General features: G+C 45.4%; 1 protein-coding gene across 1 annotated transcript in view; it reads left to right on the top strand.

Annotated features, from left to right (window-relative positions):
- The first annotated feature begins 1,300 nt into the window (after positions 1-1,300).
- The window catches only part of LOC135531483 (NLR family CARD domain-containing protein 3-like), a 30,620-nt gene continuing 22,560 nt past the window's right edge, over positions 1,301-9,360 (top strand). The window contains exons 1-2 of the mRNA XM_064959513.1: positions 1,301-1,572; positions 2,532-2,610. The gene's annotated coding sequence lies outside the window, so the exon portion shown is untranslated. The remainder of the gene's footprint in view (positions 1,573-2,531; positions 2,611-9,360) is intronic.

Raw genomic sequence — 9,360 nt, 5'->3', positions numbered from 1 at the left:
CATAGATAGTAAACTATGGTCAGGGCGAGACACAAACCTATTGGGAATTCTTGATCAATCAGAATGTACCTGTTTTCCGTATAGAATGACTTGTATACAGATTATATTACAACTTTGTGTGTTTTGTCTTAGTGGTTGTTTCTTTACTAACTAGGAAAACTCAACAGTGTGTAAGTCTGAAACATTATTGAGCTGCTTGGTTTATTGTTGTTGAAAGCTTGAAATGTACACACATTGAGAAGTGATATTGCAGCAACAGTTTTAAAGTGGGTAATCGTATCATATATTTAAATATATGTCCTTGCATGTTTGAATTAGAGCTCCTTTAAAGTGTTTTAGATTATGATAATAATGTTATATTATTTCTATAATAATACATATCCGCAAACCAAATGTATTTCTGAAAACCCCTTTTGGCATCTTCAATAGTTGTAGATGTTCCAACGTTCGTAGATGATCCTCAGGGGCATATAACAACCTGGGTTGTTGTAGAGTGGGCGTAAGTTCAACACTCAGGAGTCAATGTCCTCGCTTTTGTCTTTTTCATAGCCTGTGAGGGAGAATATATTCCACAGCCTTGGTTTCTAATCATACTTTCTAATCAATAAGTGGGTCAAGTCGACCCTAAGAGGGCAGAAGTTATTGTTTACAAACATTGTGAATAAAAAAACCTTGTTTCATTGTATAAATAGTCTTCATTTTTAAAAACATACATGTAAATGCCTAGAATTAATACCTATGGTGATTCTGCGCAATGCACTTGGTCCACAGTTGTGCGTTGGTTGTTGGGGCGTGGAATGTGTTAATAATAAAAAATAAAATAAATAAAAATTAACCGTTGTCCCCCCCTGTTTAAAACACAAATAACTCGTGTATCATGTATGCAACACCCTGTATATTTGTTTTAGAGAACAAAGGCGGTGAATTCAAACAACAGGAGGGGATGTCGAGACATTCTGTCTACAACCGGGGTGGGGGGCACCGGGCTCTGCTTAGAGATATCAATGTTTAACCCCAGGGGGGGGCACCGGGTGCTGATTAGAGATATCAATGTTTAACCCCAGGGGGGCACCGGGCTCTGCTTAGAGATATCAATGTTTAACCCCGGGGTGGGGGCACCGGGCTCTGCTTAGAGATATCAATGTTTAACCCCGGGTGGTCGGCACACACACACACACCCTTTGTGAACACACACACTCCCTTTGTTTTTGAAACGCACACACACACACACACACACACTCCTGCTGGACCCTGATTTTCCATGTCTTTTCTCTTCGTGACAGACCGGGGTGATGTCGGAAAGGACATTTTCCTGTCGTTAAAGGGTGAGATACATTTTTAAAACCAGTGATTTAATTCCAAAATATTTAGTACAAACTTTTTAAAGACGTGTTAGAATTAATTACCAAATTGTACTACTATTTAAACATGCATCATTAGTGTTTTATGTAAAAACATTGGAGGCCTACAGTTGTACCGCACACTCACGCACGCACCCTGATTTTCTGTGTCTTTTTTCTTCGTGACAGACCGGGGTGGTGGATGGAAAGGACATTTTCCTGTCATTAAAGGGTGAGATATTGTGTATTCTATAATACTTTAAGATCCATAAATTTTTAATGCAAAATAATGAATGCTTATAGAGTACACAACTGTATCAACGGCTTCAATTTCTGACAAAATAATATTATCATTGTATACAATATATTTGTTTATTAGACCTACCAACATATAACACAATATTGAGATACTAAAAAATGTATATGCAACCTGTGGACTGATCTAGTCTATGTTGAAATAATCTAAATGACTGCAGCGACCCCTTCATTAAAAACTATAGAAAATTTGACCGTAGATCATTTTGTTATTATAATGGTTACATGTTCAGTACACACCCCTGCATTCTATATTATAAAGTAGGCTGTTGGTCTTTGAGGTCCGTTATGTCAATTTGCCTTTATACATCTCATTGACCTACTGTCAACTCCCTCAGTTGTAAACATCTACAATAATCATTAGACGTACGCGTCAGAGTTATCATACCCCGTGTCGGGTTGGTACAGAGTTGGTTAAATCCGCTCTTTTGCTCCCCACTTACATGGGTAATAATCTCCAAGCTGCTCTAAGCGGTGATGTTTTTGGTGTCTCTAGGTTCATCTCTAGACTGTTGAATGAGGCCTGTTACAACTTTCTGACAAAACCTTTAAAGGTAGTTTGTGAAACCATTCAGTCGTGGATGTATGTAAAACATATTTAACACGTATTGCAGGTTACAGAAGCCTCCTGTTGTACTATGAATCCCCCCTCATCCCTGTTAGATCTTGATGTGTTGGCTCTCTATGTATGTACATGTTTATAATCCACATAGTGTGAATATTGTTTTCCATAAAGTTAATAACCCCCCTAAACCCCCTCTTCCCCTATCGTTAAAGCGTGAGATACATTTTTAAAACCTGTGATTTAATTCAAAATATTTAGTACCTACATTTTAACACATGTTATAATTCCAAAATGTTTACTATTTCTTACAGATAAAGGGTCCGGTTAGCCCTGACCATTATCCGTTTCCAATTCACCAACGCAGGCGCTTGCCCGATCCATCAAAACTCCGTAAGTTTTCCCTCCCTGTGTAGATCAACCGTCCTGCCTGTAAATCCTGGGTATGCCCACATCATTAATTAATAAGATGTGGAGAAAACTGTTTAGCCATAGTTAAAGGCCTTTCATAAAGAGGCTGTCATGATTGCCTGTGCCTCATGTTTAACACCTATTGCTTGTTACAGAATACTACTGTTGTACATTTAATATCCACTAGCAGATTTCGTCGCATTTGCACAAATTCTGTCCTGTTACTGTGGTCTTTTTAAAAGTCAATAAATATGTATGTAAAGTGTACATGTTTGTTTCACTGTAGATTTGTTTAAGCCCTCCTAGAAACACCTAATTTCATCATCCCACAGCATTAATTAATAAGATGTGTAGAAAACTGTTTAGCCATAAGTCAAGGCCTTTCATAAAGCGGCTGTCATGATGAACCTGAATCTGAAATTACCTTTAGGATCTTTTCTTTGGGGTTCTAATCTCCCCAGGTGTGCAGGCCCTGCAAATCCTTAGGCTGGAGCCATCTGGAAGCTCTGTGCCTGTACATATAAAGAGAACTAAATAGGAAACTAGGCTGAGAAACATTATTTAGATGGCTGTTTAATTGTTGTTTAAAGCTTGAAATGGACACAATGCCAAGGGACCTTGTTTCTAACGCACGCACGCACACACACACACACACACACACACACACACACACACACACACACACACACACACACACACACACACACACACACACACACACACACACACACACACACACACACACACGCTTCATAGATAACAACCATAAGGACAATACAACTGGGTGGTGGCCATACACGTTCCAAAAGTTCAAATACTCAACCCCCCCAGTTCAACCAGGCCCCTAGACATCAATCACCATGACTACTTCAAAGGATACCATATAGATATAAAATAACACACACCCTCTAACACGTGACCACAGGAACAGGATGGCCTGGCCGGAGGCCCATATTTGGACATGTACACGTCATCATGACACAGGGTCATAAATCAATTACTTTGACGCGTGCCGTCTACTTTAATCTCTCTCACATGATATTTTGCCACGGACACGTTTGATTTCTCGATCGGAAGTGGTATTATTTCAAATGCAGAATAGGTATTTATTTAGTATTTACAGATGCTCAAAAGGAGCCATTTGAAATAGATTCTGACTGTGCTCGGCCTTCAGCTTGATGTGCCTGGTCTGAGGCTCACTACCGAGTTTGGAACTCAATAGTGAGTGTTACAACCGAGGACAGACGTGCTTCAGCCCTCAGCAGCCCCGTTCTGTGAGTTTGTGCGGCCTACCACTTTGCACCTGAGCCGTTGTTTCTCCTAGATGTTTCAACTTCCCAATAACAGCATTTACAGTTGACTGGGGAATCTCTAGCAGGGCAGAAATGTGATGAACTGACTTTGTGCCCATCCTATGACTGGGCCACTTTGAATGTCACTGAGATTTTCATTAAGGCCATTCTACTGCTAATGTTTGTCTATGGAGATTGCATGGCTGTGTGCTCGATTTTATACACCTGTCAGCAACAGGTGTGGCTGAAATAGCCGAATCCACAAATTTGAAGGGGTGTCCACATACTTAGTTTATCTGTGTGTGTGTATATATATATATATATATATATATATATATATATATTAAAAAATTAAGTAACCTTTATTTAACTAGGCAAGTCAGTTAAGAAGAAATGATTTATTACAATGACGGTCTACCAGGGAACAGTGGGTTAACTGCCTTGTTCAGGGGAACAGTGGGTTAACTGCCTTGTTCAGGGGAACAGTGGGTTAACTGCCTTGTTCAGGGGAACAGTGGGTTAACTGCCTGGTTCAGGGGAACAGTGGGTTAACTGCCTTGTTCAGGGGAACAGTGGGTTAACTGCCTTGTTCAAGGGAACAGTGGGTCAACTGCCTTGTTCAGGGGAACAGTGGGTTAACTGCCTTGTTCAGGGGAACAGTGGGTTAACTGCCTTGTTCAGGGGAACAGTGGGTCAACTGCCTTGTTCAGGGGAACAGTGGGTTAACTGCCTGGTTCAGGGGAACAGTGGGTTAACTGCCTTGTTCAGGGGAACAGTGGGTCAACTGCCTTGTTCAGGGGAACAGTGGGTTAACTGCCTGGTTCAGGGGAACAGTGGGTTAACTGCCTTGTTCAGGGGAACAGTGGGTTAACTGCCTTGTTCAGGGAACAGTGGGTCAACTGCCTTGTTCAGGGGAACAGTGGGTCAACTGCCTTGTTCAGGGGAACAGTTGGTTAAACTGCCTTGTTCAGGGGAACAGTGGGTTAACTGCCTTGTTCAGGGGAACAGTGGGTTAACTGCCTTGTTCAGGGGAACAGTGGGTTAACTGCCTTGTTCAGGGGAACAGTGGGTCAACTGCCTTGTTCAGGGGAACAGTGGGTTAACTGCCTGGTTCAGGGGAACAGTGGGTTAACTGCCTTGTTCAGGGGAACAGTGGGTTAACTGCCTTGTTCAGGGGAACAGTGGGTTAACTGCCTTGTTCAGGGGAACAGTGGGTTAACTGCCTTGTTCAGGGGAACAGTGGGTTAACTGCCTTGTTCAGGGGAACAGTGGGTTAACTGCCTTGTTCAGGGGAACAGTGGGTTAACTGCCTTGTTCAGGGGAACAGTGGGTTAACTGCCTTGTTCAGGGGAACAGTGGGTTAACTGCCTGGTTCAGGGGAACAGTGGGTTAACTGCCTTGTTCAGGGGAACAGTGGGTTAACTGCCTTGTTCAGGGGAACAGTGGGTTAACTGCCTTGTTCAGGGGAACAGTGGGTTAACTGCCTTGTTCAGGGGAACAGTGGGTTAACTGCCTTGTTCAGGGGAACAGTGGGTTAACTGCCTTGTTCAGGGGAACAGTGGGTTAACTGCCTTGTTCAGGGGAACAGTGGGTCAACTGCCTTGTTCAGGGGAACAGTGGGTTAACTGCCTGGTTCAGGGGAACAGTGGGTTAACTGCCTTGTTCAGGGGAACAGTGGGTTAACTGCCTTGTTCAGGGGAACAGTGGGTCAACTGCCTTGTTCAGGGGAACAGTGGGTCAACTGCCTTGTTCAGGGGAACAGTGGGTTAACTGCCTTGTTCAGGGGAACAGTGGGTTAACTGCCTTGTTCAGGGAACAGTGGGTTAACTGCCTGGTTCAGGGGAACAGTGGGTTAACTGCCTTGTTCAGGGGAACAGTGGGTTAACTGCCTTGTTCAGGGGAACAGTGGGTTAACTGCCTTGTTCAGGGGAACAGTGGGTTAACTGCCTTGTTCAGGGGAACAGTGGGTTAACTGCCTTGTTCAGGGGAACAGTGGGTTAACTGCCTTGTTCAGGGGAACAGTGGGTTAACTGCCTTGTTCAGGGGAACAGTGGGTTAACTGCCTTGTTCAGGGGAACAGTGGGTCAACTGCCTTGTTCAGGGAACAGTGGGTTAACTGTCTGGTTCAGGGGAACAGTGGGTTAACTGCCTTGTTCAGGGGAACAGTGGGTTAACTGCCTTGTTCAGGGGAACAGGGGTTAACTGCCTTGTTCAGGGGAACAGTGGGTTAACTGCCTTGTTCAGGGGAACAGTGGGTTAACTGCCTTGTTCAGGGGAACAGTGGGTTAACTGCCTTGTTCAGGGGAACAGTGGGTTAACTGCCTTGTTCAGGGGAACAGTGGGTTAACTGCCTTGTTCAGGGGAACAGTGGGTTAACTGCCTTGTTCAGGGAACAGTGGGTTAACTGCCTTGTTCAGGGGAACAGTGGGTTAACTGTCTGGTTCAGGGGAACAGTGGGTTAACTGCCTTGTTCAGGGGAACAGTGGGTTAACTGCCTTGTTCAGGGGAACAGGGGGTTAACTGCCTTGTTCAGGGGAACAGTGGGTTAACTGCCTTGTTCAGGGGAACAGTGGGTTAACTGCCTTGTTCAGGGGAACAGTGGGTTAACTGCCTTGTTCAGGGGAACAGTGGGTTAACTGCCTTGTTCAGGGGAACAGTGGGTCAACTGCCTTGTTCAGGGGAACAGTGGGTTAACTGCCTTGTTCAGGGGAACAGTGGGTTAACTGCCTTGTTCAGGGGAACAGTGGGTTAACTGCCTTTTTCAGGGGCAGAACAAGAGATGTTTACCTTGTCAGCTCCGGTTACTGTCCCAACGCTCTAACCACTAGGTTACCTGCCGCACCAAAAGTGTAATATAGTGTAATATGCACATACATTTATACTAACTAGACACAGACGCACATGTCATGGCAACGTTGGTTTGCTAAACTCATGCCAGAAACACATTATCGGGTCTCACGGTCGTCTCACGCTGAACTGCGCATGTGCAGTCCGTTAAAGCCACTCCTTTGATATCAAGTATTTTTGACTCAAATAATAACGTGTCAGTTTGTCACTTTCACGAAGTTGGTGTAATAATATGTTCAAATACCTAATACAATGGCTCCAATCTAGGTTTTGGCTTTAGATTTCGAGAAAATGTATGACTAAGGAATCATTTTACACTTCTGACTTCTCAAACCCCAAATCACGGCATCGGTCGACTTCCCACAGTCTTCTTCCCAGCGTTCCGGGTCGACTCGGGATGTTGCGTCTGGGTTTAGGAATTCTGGTTATGTAATTTCCTCATGAAGTTGAAAGTAAGTTTGTAGGCGAATGCACTTACAGAATGGATGTTGAAACTGTGGCGCACATTTCTCGGAAACATTAGAAGTCTGGTAAAAGTATTGATTTGAAGGAAAGACGAGCAGATTCTGGTAAATCGAGAGGCAACATACAAACTATTATAAAGTTAGGTCATCATCAGACATTTAATAGTCAAGATTAGGTTTGATCTATGATCACTGATTATCGTGTGTAGTGCTGGGGAGCGCGAGGGAGCACTTTCACTTTGAGAATACACAAATAATTCTGATCAATTCTAAATAAATGATATGTAATGACCTGGTAAATGGTAACGTTATTGTTACAAAAAATATACATTTCTAATAAGATTTTAGGACGGTTAGCTGAAGCTGAATAGTAAAAAAAAAATGGAGGATGGAATTTATCCATCTTCTAAAACAGGGCTCTCCGATCCTGTTCCTGGAGAGATACCATCCTGTAGGTTTTCATTACTATTCAAAACTAGTCACCTGATTAAAATAATGAGTTGGTTTATAAGATGAATCATGCTATTTCCAGCTGGGATTGGAGTGAAACCCTACCGGAGGGTGGCGCTCCAGAAACAGGGTTGGAGTGAACCCCTACCGGAGGGTAGCGCTCCAGAAACAGGGTTGGAGTGAAACCCTACCGGAGGGTAGCGCTCCAGAAACAGGGTTGGAGAGAAACCCTACCGGAGGGTAGCGCTCCAGAAACAGGGTTGAGTGAAACCCTACCGGAGGGTAGCGCTCCAGAAACAGGGTTGGAGTGAAACCCTACCGGAGGGTAGCGCTCCAGAAACAGGGTTGGAGTGAAACCCTACCGGAGGGTAGCGCTCCAGAAACAGGGTTGGAGTGAACCCCTACCGGAGGGTAGCGCTCCAGAAACAGTGTTGGAGAGAAACCCTACCGGAGGGTAGCGCTCCAGAAACAGGGTTGGAGTGAAACCCTACCGGAGGGTAGCGCTCCAGAAACAGTGTTGGAGAGAAACCCTACCGGAGGGTAGCGCTCCAGAAACAGTGTTGGAGAGAAACCCTACCGGAGGGTAGCGCTCCAGAAACAGGGTTGGAGTGAAACCCTACCGGAGGGTAGCGCTCCAGAAACAGGGTTGGAGTGAACCCCTACCGGAGGGTAGCGCTCCAGAAACAGTGTTGGAGTGAAACCCTACCGGAGGGTAGCGCTCCAGAAACAGGGTTGGAGTGAACCCCTACCGGAGGGTAGCGCTCCAGAAACAGGATTGGAGTGAAACCCTACCGGAGGGTAGCGCTCCAGAAACAGTGTTGGAGTGAAACCCTACCGGAGGGTAGCGCTCCAGAAACAGGGTTGGAGAGAAACCCTACCGGAGGGTAGCGCTCCAGAAACAGGATTGGAGTGAAACCCTACCGGAGGGTAGCGCTCCAGAAACAGGGTTGGAGTGAAACCCTACCGGAGGGTAGCGCTCCAGAAACAGGGTTGGAGAGAAACCCTACCGGAGGGTAGCGCTCCAGAAACAGGGTTGGAGTGAAACCCTACCGGAGGGTAGCGCTCCAGAAACAGGGTTGGAGTGAAACCCTACCGGAGGGTAGCGCTCCAGAAACAGGGTTGGAGTGAAACCCTACCGGAGGGTAGCGCCCCAGAAACAGGGTTGGAGTGAAACCCTACCGGAGGGTAGCGCTCCAGAAACAGGGTTGGAGTGAAACCCTACCGGAGGGTAGCGCTCCAGAAACAGGGTTGGAGTGAAACCCTACCGGAGGGTAGCGCTCCAGAAACAGGGTTGGAGTGAAACCCTACCGGAGGGTAGCGCTCCAGAAACAGGGTTGGAGAAAACCCTACCGGATGGTAGCGCCCCAGAAACAGGGTTGGAGTGAAACCCTACCGGAGGGTAGCGCTCCAGAAACAGGGTTGGAGTGAAACCCTACCGGAGGGTAGCGTTCCAGAAACAGGGTTGGAGTGAAACCCTACCGTAGGGTAGCGCTCCAGAAACAGGGTTGGAGTGAAACCCTACCGGAGGGTAGCGCCCCAGAAACAGGGTTGGAGAGACCTGTAATGAAAGACTATTCAATAGAATACATATGTCGATACAAACGTTGATGTAATAAATTATGACGTCATTTACATAGTTTGCTGCGCTCCCTCACCTAAAAAAAAATACATCACTGTTT

This window comes from Oncorhynchus masou, unplaced genomic scaffold, assembly GCF_036934945.1.
Source record: "Oncorhynchus masou masou isolate Uvic2021 unplaced genomic scaffold, UVic_Omas_1.1 unplaced_scaffold_1599, whole genome shotgun sequence".
In the NCBI taxonomy this organism is placed as follows: Eukaryota; Metazoa; Chordata; class Actinopteri; order Salmoniformes; family Salmonidae; genus Oncorhynchus; species Oncorhynchus masou.
Note: the sequence above shows the minus strand (reverse complement) of the source record. Positions and strands in the feature narration are given on the sequence as shown.